This window comes from Cervus canadensis, chromosome 20, assembly GCF_019320065.1.
Source record: "Cervus canadensis isolate Bull #8, Minnesota chromosome 20, ASM1932006v1, whole genome shotgun sequence".
In the NCBI taxonomy this organism is placed as follows: domain Eukaryota; kingdom Metazoa; phylum Chordata; class Mammalia; order Artiodactyla; family Cervidae; genus Cervus; species Cervus canadensis.
The window spans coordinates 56410317-56424761 of NC_057405.1; positions in this window are offsets into that span (position 1 = coordinate 56410317).

The window sequence follows — 14445 nt, forward strand, 5'->3', positions numbered from 1 at the left end:
GCATCACCTACTCAATGGACATGAATCTGAGCAAACTCTGGGAGTGAAGGACAGAGAAGTCCGCATGCTATAGTCCATGGGGTCACAAAACGCTGGACATGATTTAGTGACTGAACAACAGTTACAAGTCCACACTATAGAATATACAACATAACCACCAAAAAGGATGCCACTGAAGGCCAGGACATGAAAACACACAAGTTACAAAAGAATATGCAGGATAGAATCTTATTTTGAAAAAAAAAAAAAAAAAACGATTTGCAAATACTGAATACATCACTATGGTAATAGTGATGATCACTTGGTGACAGGATTATGAGTAATTTCTATCTTCTTAATCTTTCTTTTTAATATTTTCTACAAAGGAAGATTTACTTTTGTGGTAATAAAAAGTTAATGTGAATTAGTTGATTAGTGATAATTTTTTCTTATCACATCTGCAAGCATATTTGCTTATCATTCTCATAAATCTTAAATCTCAACTCTTTTTCATCAGTGAAATAATAATTAATCCTTTGCCTGGCAGTTGTAGGCTTCCTTCAGCCATGGCCTCAGCCAGTGCTTTAAGCTTGAAGACTGCACCCAACTCATTCAGGTTATCCTCCTGTCCCCCACTCAGCTTCATCATCACCTCATATCTTTGAGCCCATGCATCGTGCTCAGCACAACTAACACAAAATCAGGGGCAGACTCCTTATCCTTCCATACCTAAGAGCTTCCACAATCTATGGGGTCCTTTTAGACCTGATAATATGTAGTCTTGTTTTAGTAAAGTCAAATTTTAAAGATAAAAGAGTTGAGGAGGGGGGAAAGGTGATCAAATGAAGTTAAAATCACTCCCATCCAAGGAAAAAGTGACTCATTCCAATTCTCCTGGGCCTAAGACATAGTTCCTTTCAGATGGGGCCTCTGACTTTGTGGCTCTGGGCCTGTGGCCTTGGCTGACATTCAGGGATTGACTTAGTGGAAATATTTGTCTCAGGACCTGGCAGTTTTGGTGGTAGCAAGTCTGGCGACCCTCATCCCAAGGGCAGTGTCTGGTAACAGGGTTGGTACAGAGACGGTGTGTGCTGACAGCCAGCAGAGCTGCAGGGGACAACAGCCAGAGCTTTTTCTTTGGTCACTAGTCTGTACATTGTAAGCTGCCAGGGAAGTAGGCTTGCTCTCCACTAAATCCCCAACATGTGTCTAGTCTGTAGTAGGAAATCAACAAATAATTATCGCTTAATGAGTAAAAGAAATTGGGGGTTAAAAAAGTGACCTAATTTTAATCAATATTAGTATAGTCCTTTACACCCAATTCCTTCCTTTCCCTCACCCCAAAAAAGATTGACTTTGGATATCTGCCATCAGAAAAAAAAAAAAAATCTTAATTTGTTAAAATTGAATGGATGACTTCCATTTCCTATCTCCCGCCTCCTCTATGTTCTGAAAATGCTATCTCCTTGGGATCATTACTGCTTTGAACCATGTTTGTTTGAAACTGATTAATTTTTATTCAGAATTCATACAGGTGCTCTCCAACACTTTTGGCTATTTTCTAGTTTTCTTTTTACCTCCTAAAATATTTTCCCTAAGTTAAATATGAGAAACCAGTGTGGGAGTGCTGAGAAACTCCTAGAATTGGAGAAAGTAAGCCTCAGTGAAATTTGTATATATACTCCAAAAAGACAGAAAAAGAGACTTCAAACAAAGTAAAGAGTGTATGCAATATTCTCTTTTTTTTACCTGAGTAGCCAAAGCAATCTTGAAAAAGAAAAGCAGAGCTGAAAGAATCAGGCTCTCTGATTTCAGATTATACTGAAAGCGACAGTAACAAAACAGTATCGTACTGGCATGAAAACAGAAGCACAGACCAATGGAACAGGATAGACATTTCAGACATAAACACGCATCTGCGGTCAATTAGTCTATAACAAGGCAAGCAGGAATGTACAATGAAGAAAAGACAGTCTCTTCAATAAGTGGTACTGGGAAAACTGAATAGCTCCATGTAAAAGAATGAAATTAGAACATTCTCTCACACAATATACAAAAATAAATTCAAAATGGTTTAAAGACCTAAATGTAAGACTGGATACTATAAAACTCCTAGAGTCTTTGATATAAATCCCAGCAATATCTTTTTGGATCCATCTCCTAGACAGAGTAATGGAGGTAAAAATAAAAATAAACAAATGACCTAATTAAACTTAAAATCTTTTGCATAGCAAAGGAAACTATGTAAAAAATTGAAAAGATAGCCTACAGAATGGGAGAAAATGTTTGCAAATGTTTACAAGGGATTAGTTTCCAAAATATACAAACAGCTCATACAGCTCAAAATCAATCAATAAATAAATAACCCAGTTAAAAAATAGAAAAAAAAGATGAAAATAGACATTTCTCCAAAGAATACATACAGATGGCCAGCAGGCACATGAAAAGATGCTCAACATCACTAATAATTAGATTAATCCAAATCCAAACTACAATGAGGTATCACCTCCCTCCAGTCACAATGGCTATCATCAAAAAGTCTACAAATAACAAATGCTGGAGAGGGTGTGAAGAAAAAGGAACCCTCCTACACTATTGGTGGGAATGTTAATTGGTACAGCCACCATGAAAACAATATGAAAGTTCTTTAAAAAACTAAAAATAGAGTTACTAATACCATTTCATCCTGCAATCCCACCCCTGGGCCTATATCTAGAGAAAATTCTAATTGGAAAAGACACACACACTCCAATATTCATTGCAGCAATATCTACAATAGCCAAGACACGCAAGCAACCTAACTGTCCATCAACAGATGAATGGATAAAGAAGATGTGGTGTATACACACACACAATGGAATATTACTCAGCCAAATAGAAAGAAATAATGCCATTTTCAGGAATATGGATGGACCTAGAGATTATCACACTAAGTGAAGTACGCCAGACAAAGAAAGACAAATATCCTATGATATGACTTATATATAGAATCTAAAAAAAAAAGATACAAATGAACTCACAAAACATAAATAGACCCACAGACACAGAAAACAAATTTATGGTTACCAAAGAGAAAAGACAGGAGGAAGGACAAATTAGGAGTTTGAGATTAACACGTACACATTACTGTATGTAAAATAGATAAACCACCCAAGCCAGGCTTCAGCAATACGTGAACCGTGAACTTCCAGATGTTCAAGCTGGCTTTAGAAAAGGCAGAGGAACCAGAGATCAAATTGCCAACATCCGCTGGATCATCGAAAAAGCAAGAGAGTTCCAGAAAAACATCTATTTCTGCTTTATTGACTATGCCAAAGCCTTTGACTATGTGGATCACAATAAACTGTGGAAAATTCTGAAGGAGATGGGAATACCAGACCACCTGACCTGCCTCTTGAGAAACCTGTATGCAGGTCAGGAAGCAACAGTTAGAACTGGACATGGAACAACAGACTGGTTCCAAATAGGAAAAGGAGTACGTCAAGGCTGTATATTGTCCCCCTGCTTATTTAACTTATATGCAGAGTACATCATGAGAAATGCTGGGCTGGATGAAGCACAAGCTGGAATCAAGATGGCCGGGAGAAATATCAATAACCTCAGATATGCAGATGACACCATCCTCGTGGCAGAAATCGAAGAAGAACTAAAGAGCCTCTTGATGAAAGTGAAAGAGGAGAGTGAAAAAGTTGGCTTCAAGCTTAACATTCAGAAAACTAAGATCATGGTATCTGGTCCCATCATTTAATGGCAAATAGATGGGGAAACAGTGGAAACAGTGTCAGACTTTATTTTTCTGGGCTCCAAAATCACTGCAGATGGTGACTGCAGCCATGAAATTAAAAGACGCTTACTCCTTGGAAGGAAAGTTATGACCAACCTAGACAGCATATTAAAAAGCAGAGACATTACTTTGCCAACAAAGGTCTGTCTAGTCAAGGCATGGTTTTTCCAGTGGTCATATATGGATCTGAGAGTTGGACTATAAAGAAAGCTGAGCGCCGACGAATTGATGCTTTTGAAGTGTGGTGTTGGAGAAGACTCTTGGGAATCCCTTGGACTGCAAGGAGATCCAACCAGTCCATCCTAAAAGAGATCAGTCCTGGGTGTTCATTGGTAGGACTTATGTTGAAACTGAAACTCCAATACTTTGGCCACCTGATGTGAAGAGCTGACTCATTTGAAAAGACCCTGATGCTGGGAAAGATTGAGGGCAGAAGGGGACGACAGAGGATGAGATGGCTGGATGGCATCACTGACTCAATGGACATGGGTTTGGGTGGACTTCGGGAGTTGGTGACAGACAGGGAAGCCTCGCATTCTGCCGTTCAAAGGGGTTGCAAAGAGTCAGACACAACTGAGCAACTGAACTGAACTGAAACCACAAGGACCTACTGTATAACACAGGGAACTATACTCAATATTTTACAGTAAACTATAAGGGAAAAGAATCTGAAAAAGAATTTATATATATATATATATATATATATACACACACACACAAATACATACACACACATAACTGAATCACTGTGCTGTATACCTGAAACTAACATAACATTGTAAATCAACTATACTTCAATTAAAAAAAAAACAGGAATATATGCAATTTAGCTGATAATAGTTACTGCTTCTATACCCAATTTCTAAAGAAAGGGGTGTGTGTGTGTGTGTGTGTGTGTGTAAAGTAGGAAGGATATAGCAGGGGGCCCAGCTAAGAGAAGCTACATTTTAAAAATGTCACTTAGAGAATAGCCTGTTATGGGTTGCCTGCAGTTTCAGTTTCTGGAATAAAGTCATTGATCATCTGAAGCTCCATCTCCCTTTACTTGAGGGAAGATCTCCAAGATGGGACCTTTAGTCACCAAAGGGCAAGAATACAAACATTGTCCTTGAAACAGAACTTGAATGAGATGATGCAGCCTAAACTTTTGCACTGTCTTTAGATTTAAAAACAGCTGGTTGATGAATAAGAAGCAACTAGTTGATGAATTCTCTGTGTGTTATAAAGATAACCAACTTTACTATGAGCCATGTCTTTGACAAGCCCACTTGTGTTAGAAGCTGAACCCAGAAAACTGGATCTGGGGCAAATAAGAAGGAAGAGAGAAGTAAAGTCGCATTAACAGAAAAAAACAAAAACAAAACCTCAGATTGGCTTTAAAATAAAGAGCATTCACTGGCAGGGAGTCCAGTGAGTTTTCAGTGAAGCTGACCCAACTCAGTGATATAACCAAAAGTGAAAGTGAAAATTGCTCAGTCATGTCCAACTCTTTGTGACCCCAAGGACTGTATAGCCCATGGAATTCTCTAGGCCAGAATACTGGAGTGGGTAGCCTTTCCCTTCTCCAGGGGATCTTCCCAACCCAGGAATCAAACCCAGGTCTCCCTCATTGAAGGCAGATTCTTTACCAGCTGAGCCACAAGGGAAGCCCAATATAACCAAAGACCTGGTGTGAATCATCCCATGCCTGGCTTTCAGCACGCTCACAATATGGCTTCCACTTGTTTCCAGGCTACATATTTCCCCATTCACATTCAACACAAGAGAGAGCTTCTCAAGGTACCTCCCACAGAGGAGCTAAGAAGTTTCTTTCCTAGAGTTTCATGTCAGAATCCCTCTCATCTTGTTGGCTGGAACTGGGCCATGCACCATCTCTGAACCAATGACAGCCATTAGCATATGCTGGTTGGCTTAAGTCCACCTCTGGAGAAGGTGGGGGATGGATTCTGCTTTCTCCCAGGCACAGCAGCTGCCTGGGGAGGGCAGCTGGACAACTGAATAATTGCAATGTTCTGCAATGCGTGCTAAAGGACCGTAACTAGCAAGAAATGACTGAGCAGTAGATGGGAGGGAGGGGGAGAGGTAGGAGAAGAGAAGAGCAGGGGCAGGGGGGTGAAGAGACAATAGGACGCTGTACGCTGTGCGTGAGGCCCTCAGCCCTACAGCACTCTCAGACATGATCTTCAGGAAGGACCACAGAAATTGTGACGTGCTTGATGTGGTTGAAGTTCTTGTAGAAGATGGTGATGAGGCTGAGTTTTGTATCCTCGGTTGATGTAGGTGAAACCAAGATAGCACATGAGAAGCCAGGGGCCAATACCAAAGGGATTTAGCAACTGTTAAGCCTGGAGAAGTAGTTAACTGTTAAGCCAAAGTGGTGGGACTCTGGACCTCCCTGGATGTGAAAATCCTTAATTTAAGGGACAGAAAGGCAACCAGCTGGCAAAGGGGCTAGATCCATGTAGGTTAGGTGTATAATTAGCCATATTGCATCCTTTAGTAAAGAGGAGAGATTTTCTGGAGGGGAAGGGTTGCCTGGAATTGCAACTTGCCAGATGAGATATTCAAGATTGAATAACTCACAGTTTGAGGAACGAGTTGAGAACTATTAGGATTTCCTTAGCCTAGCTGTGCAGTTTGCCCCTCGGCTGTGTGTGTCTGTTGGGGAATGGGAGATAAAAGCCAGGCCTTGCCTGCAGGTAATGGGTGGGAGGATGGGATCTTCTCTTGAACCACATGGGGGCTGTAGGCAAGCCTCGGGAAAATAGCCAGGTGAGAAGTGAAGGAGCTCCTACAGCTTAGGGCTCGGGGACACTACGGGGATGCAGGAACTACTGGCTTTTGGCAGTGACAGGACATGGCAGCACCATCAGGGAATGGGTCCTTTACTGACCTTCCAGTGATCGAAACCAGGAACAATCCTGAACTAACACAAAACCTAGAGAGTCTGGGGGACTCTCAAATGAGGAATGCCCATCTTCCCCTGGTTTGTGGGAGTTATATTCATATGAACACTAAAAGAGACGGGAATAGCAAAAACTAAAATGAAAAGAAATCTTAACAAGAAACATATAACTTTCATGTGATGCTCAGTGGCTTGGAACAAGAATTCTGGCTTGACCACATATGCACTCTCAGCAAGAAACTCAACTGCTCTGTGCTTTACTTAACTTCCCTCATCTGTAAAATGGGGATAGTACTACTGTTGTGAGGATTAAATGAGTTAGAACTGATATAATATCAAGATGTTAGAATAGTGTCTAGAATGAAAGAATGAATGCACAGCTATAGTAAGGAAAAGGGAATCTAAATGGCACAAACATACTTGAGAAACAGGAGGAAAAAGAGATAAAAGTAACAAAATTGTAGAAGCTGCAAAGCAGATGGACCAACGGACAAGAGGAAACTGATCTGGTGGACTCCTAAAATCTGAACGTTTATTCTGAAGTTAGGGATCCCATGAAGTACACACTTCACACCATGAAAGTCTCTGAAACTAGAGACTTTGGGAATCTCCAAAAGTGGAAGTGAGGGAGGACTAAGAATAAGACCAGACCCCTTCCCCACTCCCATGCTGCTGGTGATGGCCCCTCAACATGGCCCAACTGAGGGCAGAGATGCTGTACTCAAAACCACATCCAGAAAAACTCATATTCTTAACAGTGGACCCTCAGAGCCCACTCTATTCAGCCATTAGACCGTTTGCAGTGAGACTTAGACCCCCAGGCAGGACATCGTGGGGAGAAAAGATCTATACACCCTGACAGGTGGTATTCACGCGAACGGCCCAGCAAGATCCCCCTTCAGTGAAGCCCACAAGTGACAAGGCTGCCCATATACAGAAAGCTTCCAGTCACATTTTAAGGACCACTAGGGAACTCCCTGGCGGTCCAGTGGTTTGGACTCCACGCTTCCACTGCAGGGAGTACAGGTTTGATCCATGGTCTGTGAACTAAGATCCCACATGCTATGTGGTGTAGCCAAAATAAATAAGAACTGCACTAAATTTGAGTCTGTAACATAAAAGGCAGAGACCAAAACCAACAAACAAGAAGAAATGATATCTAGAGAAAACAGGCAAAATTCAGAGGAAAAAAAAATTTTTTTAACTATCATTAATGTCCTGGATGACATAATATAGCATACTGCATCACTAACATGAGAATGGGTTGTTTTTAAAAAAAAAAAAAAAAAGACATTAAAAGGATAAAAGAGGATCTTTGGAATTAAAAATATGAGAGTAGAAATGGAAAATAGAAAGATCAAAGGATGTTGTCAAGAGAGAAAAAACTAAAAGAAACTAGAAGAAATTAGGGGCAGTGTAGGAGAAATATGGCAGGCTAATGCCCCTTGAGGGGTCCACAGAAGTGAGATACGCGCCCCTCCTGGCCTCACTCTCCTGCAAGTTTATTTTAGCCAGCTTTTAGTTGCATTTGGATGTATTTGGGGAAAACAAGGGTTTTGGAGCTTCCTAGACCATTTTGCTGACATGAATAATCTTAAGTAAAGTTTGATTGCAGCAATTTTTGTTCCCCTGCCTTAAGATGTATTTTAGAAGCAGAGAATAAATTTCTTAAGGAAGATTTATACATCCTTTTAAGAAATCATGCTGTTTTGGAAAATATGTTAATCGGAATATTGTTGCTCTCTCATTCGAAAATACTTTAGCAGGAGAAGTACTCTAAAGACACACAGATGGATTTGGAGCTGGCACAGGAATGAATCCAATAGGTAAGAGGGCCCTGTCACCTTATTCTGTTTTATCCCTCACCTACCTAAAGGCCACATCATCAACATCTTAACTGATAAAACTGCATTTTAGGTACCACTTTGGGTAAAGTCCAATTTTCAGATGCTAAACTTCTAAGCATCATGAGAAACACTGGGTTGGATGAAGCACAAGCTGGAATCAAGATGGCCGGGAGAAATATCAATAACCTCAGATATGCAGTTGATACCACCCTTATGGCAGAAAGTGAAAAAGAACTAAAGAGCCTCTTGATGAAAGTGAAAGAGGAGAGTGAAAAAGTTGACTTCAAGCTCAACATTCAGAAAACTAAGATCATGGCATCCCGTCTCATCAGTTCATAGCAAATAGATGGGGAAACAGTGGAAACAGTGTCAGACTTTATTTTTCTGGGCTCCAAAATCACTGCAGATGGTGACTGCAGCCATGAAATTAAAAGATGCTTACTCCTTGGAGGGAAAGTTATGACCAACCTAGACAGCATATTAAAAAGCAGAGACATTACTTTGCCAACAAAGGCCCGTCTAGTCAAGGCATGGTTTTTCCAGTAGTCATGTATGGATGTGAGAGTTGGACTGTGAAGAAAGCTGAGCGCTGACGAATTGATGCTTTTGAAGTGTGGTGTTGGAGAAGACTCTTGAGAGTCTCTTGGACAGCAAGAAGATCAAACCAGTCCACCCTAAAGGAGATCAGTCCTGGGTGTTCATTGGAAGGACTGATGTTGAAGCTGAAGCTCCAGTACTTTGGCCACCTGATGTGAAGAGCTGACTCATTTGAAAAGACCCTGATGCTGGGAAAGATTGAAGGCTGCGGGAGAAGGGGACGACAGAGAATGAGATGGTTGGATAGCATCACTGACTCAATGGATATAAGTTTGGGCAAACTCTGGGAGTTGGTGATGGGCAGGGAGGCCTGATGTGCTGCAGTCCATGGGGTCGCAAAGAGTCGGACACGACTGAGTGACTGAAATGAACTGAACTGAAACTTCTAACCATATCACAAGACCTAGGGACTTTCCACCCAGGACTTCCCAACAACAGGGGGCACCCTCACTGTCTCTGGACCTCCCAAGCACCACCCCAGCCACAGCATACATCAGCCATCTCTTTAGTCAGGGATGGGAGGGGCTCTCCCACTAATAATTTTGATCACCCAGATAGGTGTGGTGACTCCACAGACAGGTGATGACATCTGTTAATCAGTATTTTAGTACAACCAATTCATATGAAACAAAGCATGATACACATTGTACTACATAAGCTCCCACTCCTTCCCCCTGGAAATGTTAATCAGCAATACATATCCCAGGGTTTACTCAAAAATCTGCCTAAAATTAGCCATTTCTTTATATGTCTGCCTTGCTAAACCCTGGATGTTTGGGGAGTTGCTGGGATACAAACAGCACAGTCTTCCCCACAATATCACATGCTCTTCCATTTTCAGTGGGGATATGAGCAGGGCCAGGAAGCTGTGGAGCACCACACTTCTCAGAGCCATCACTCTTACAGTGATATATGTCCAATCTCTCAGGTGGTCTTTGTCCCTCCATACGTCGGGATCTGTATATCCGAATGCTGTTCTGGAGCTTATCCTGGGTTGTTGACTACCAGTCTCGACTGCCCTCCCCACCCGCCTTCTTCAGAGAGCCTGGGAACATCCATACAGGTCTCACGTGTCCAGTAGGTACGATCAGTGCTGGCAGATCATTTGGGGATGAATTTGTGATAGGTACTTAGAAAACCAAGAAAACAAATTTAAAAAAATAGAGAAAGAGACAGAGAATTATTAAGTCAGAGAAAGACAAAGAAAATGTAACTGTAATTCATTACATGATTCAATTCAAATGATATATAGTTTTTCAAAACAATATTATCACTAAGTATTGATTTCACTAAATATTATGCCATAACTTTACTGGGAGGATGGAAAGAGGAAAAGATGGGATGAGGTCTTTAAGCTAAACCTTCACCTTCAGACAAAAGAGATCAACAGACTATATCTAAAATAAAAAAATAATCAAGAAAGGGCATTATATGCAGTTTAATTAGAAACTCAGGCAAATATCAGAAACAACAGCTGAAAACACTTGTCACTGGAGAGCAGGGACGGGAAACAACTATTCTTTATGTTAATTTTACAGAATTACTTGTCTTTTTCATTTCTTTCTCAATAGGTACATATATTCATACATACATAAGTTTAACTGTAAAAAGCATTAAATAAAAAATTTTAAGCTTGCCCATTAAAACAGAAAATAGATCAGTGATCTTCTGCCTCTGAGAGTGGAGGAACTTAATACTAGGAGCACGATTTTTTTCACCTAAGAAGAGTTGGCATTTTAAAAAAATATGTAATGAAATCCAACCATAAAATAAAATTTTTTAAGATTTTTAAAGTAAATCTAATCAATCACATTGGGTGTTTTTACACATAATAAAAAATTTCTGTGTTATTATAGATTCTTTAGGAGAATACCAACCACTGCTTTCTAGCTGGACACTGGAATAGTTTTCTTGGAGAGATCCAATGAGCAGTGTAGTGCCTAGAACAGTGCCTGTCACATAATGGGTACTCCATAAATGTTTGTTAAATGATGAATAAATGAATGAGAGATACTAATTCATTAAACACTTGTGAACATCTAGTTTTCTAGATTCAGAGTTCAGTGACTCTAATCCTACCTCTGAGTGAGAAGGAAAGAGTTCCTTGAAAGCAGAGACAGTGTTGGATCTATTTTGGGGTCCTGATCTGGAAAAACTGAGGTTACCCACTCTGTGTCTAGTACACCCCTATTTTTACAGGGATTTTATACTAAATAGGCACTTTTTGAGCTGTCTGGTATATCAGGTGCTCAGAGATTCCTAATTTTGGAATGCCCTTCCCCTAACTTATGGGAAGTGAAATGACAGGAAATGTTTCCCTTCATCCATTCAACAGTATGTAATGAGTGCCTTCTGTGTGCCAGGCACCATTCTCGACTCAGCTTAACAAACAGACCAAAATCTCTAGCCTTGTGAGGCCTATAGATTATAAAGAAGTGTTTTAATTGCCAAATATTTGGGAATCTTCCAGATATCTTACTGTTACTGATTACAGGCTTAATTCTAGTATACTTCAAGGACATACTTTGTGAGATTTCCTTTTTTTTTTTTTTTCATTTATTTTTATTAGTTGGAGGCTAATTACTTTACAATATTGTAGTGGTTTTTGTCACACATTGACATGAATCAGCCATGGATCTACATATGTTCCCCATCCCGATCCCCCCTCCCACCTCCCTCTCCACCCGATCCCTCTGGGTCTTCCCAGTGCACCAGCCCTGAGCACTTGTCTCATGCATCCAACCTGGGCTGGTGATCTGTTTCACTCAGATAATATACATGTTTCGATACTGTTCTCTCAAAACATCCCACCCTCACCTTCTCCCACAGAGTCCAAAAGTCTGTTCTGTACATCTGTGTCTCTTTTTCTGTTTTGCTTATAGGGTTATCGTTACCATCTTTCTAAATTCCATATATATGTGTTAGTATACTGTAATGGTCTTTATCTTTCTGGCTTACTTCACTCTGTATAATGGGCTCCAGTTTCATCCATCTCATTAGAACTGATTCAAATGAATTCTTTTTAATGGCTGAGTAATATTCCACGGTGTATATGTACCACAGCTTCCTTATCCACTCGTCTGCTGATGGGCATCTAGGTTGCTTCCATGTCCTGGCTATTATAAACAGTGTTGCGATGAACATTGGGGTGCACGTGTCTCTTTCAGATCTGGTTTCCTCGGTGTGTATGCCCAGAAGTGGTATTGCTGGGTCATATGGCAGTTCTATTTCCAGTTTTTTAAGAAATCTCCACACTGTTTTCCATAGTGGCTGTACTAGTTTGCATTCCCACCAGTAGTGTAAGAGGGTTCCCTTTTCTCCACACCCTCTCCAGCATTGATTGCTTGTAGACTTTTGGATGGCAGCCATCCTGACTGGCGTGTAATGGTACCTCACTGTGGTTTTGATTTGCATTTCTCTGATAGTGAGTGCTGCTGAGCATCTTTTCATGTGTTTGTACCTGCCCGCCTGCCCTCCGTCCCACTGGCCCAGCAAGGGTGCCATACACACTCTGCAGGCAGCACCACCTCCTGCCCACAGGCCCAAACTCCAGGAACCAAGAAGAGGTTTCCATTTTTAAACCTGTTAAGGTTTTCCTTATGAGCCACCGTATGGTCTACCTTGGTGAATATTTTGTGTGCACAGTTGGAAAAAAAATGTTTTCTGCCCTTGCTGAATATTCTATAAATATCAATTTGGTCGATATTGACATTATCCAGATCTTCTTTGTCTAATGTTTTCTGTCTACTTTTTTTATCAGTCCTTGAAGTCTCCATCTACAATTGTTGATGTCTCTTTCTCCATTCTTTTTTTTTCTTTCTCCTTTCAGTTCCAGTGGTCTTTTCCTCATGTCTTTTTAAGCACTACCTTAGATACACACATATTTAGGATTGCTATGTCTTCTTAGAAGATTGATCCCTTTATCACTATGTAACATCACTATTTATCCCTGACAATATACCTTATATTAAAGTCTAAATTTTCAGATATTAATATAATATAGCTATTCCAGCTTTCTTTAGTGTTTGCATATTTATTTTTCATCCTTTACTCACAATGTATCTATGTTTTTATATTTAAAATGAGACAATGTAAAGTGGTCTAATATAGCAATTGAAATACAAGAAAGAGAAGAGAGAGAACGAGGCAGAAGAAATACTGGAAGAACTAAGGACTGAGAATTCTTCAAAATTCATAACAGACACCAAACCACAAATCCAAAAGCTCAGAAATATCAAGCAGAAAACAAAAACATACCTAGATATATCATTTTCAAACTGCTGAAAATAAAAGACGAAAAGGAAATCTTGAAGACAGTCAGAGGGGGGAAAAGGCATATTACATTCCCTGGGGAAGACTAGAGACTCTCAAAGAGTAGTCAGAAATATCATTTCAGTACCTCTTTAGAAGATCATCAATCCAAAATTTTAAAAAGGAAAAAACAGAATTGACTTCACCAAACCTGGAGCATCTGTTTTGCAGCAATTTTAACAATTTTAATAACATGCCTTTTGAGCACAAGACATTAGAGAAGTGTCTTATTCAAAATAATCCAAGAGAACAACTCCCCACACACCATACACTTCTTTTACCGGTTTCTTCATCAACCTGCCTGCTCTGCCCACCAACCCTGCAGGCGACTTCTGCGCTGTTCCCCCACGAGCCCTACAGAGGGGCACTGGAGAAGAGCAGGACGCCTGTAGGCACATTCAGCTTCAGGGAAGGAGACCAAACATATTGCCAGGTGGGAATGACCCACCCAAATTTCTGGAAACAGGCTGGAGGGGGCCGGACGGGGATTGATCACACCTGCTCTCACAAGAACTAGAGAGCTCACTGGTGAAGAGCGCGGGAGGTATGGCAACAGGGCTGCTGGTACCAGGGCTGCTGGTGATGTTGCTCAGCTTCAGCACCTGCGATTCAGTTTCCACACCCCTGGGAGAGGGCTTCCCTCATAGCTCAGCTGGTAAAGAATCCACCTGCAATGCAGGAGACCCCAGTTCGATTCCTGGGTTGGGAAGATCCGCTGGAGAAGGGATAGATGACCCACTCCAGTATTTTGGGCTTCTCTTGTAGCTCAGCTGGTAAAGAATCTACCCACAATGTGGGAGACCTGGGATCGATCCCTGGGTTGGGAAGATCCTCTGGAGCAGGGCATGGCAACCCACTCTAGTATTCTGGCCTGGAGAATTCCATGGACTGTACAGATCATGGGGACACAAAGAGCCAGGCACGACTGAGTGACTTTCAGTTTCACTTCCACCCCTGGGAGAGAAAAACCAAAGCAACAGAAAAAAAGAAAAATTGTAATAATAGCGAACTGAGTAGAAGAC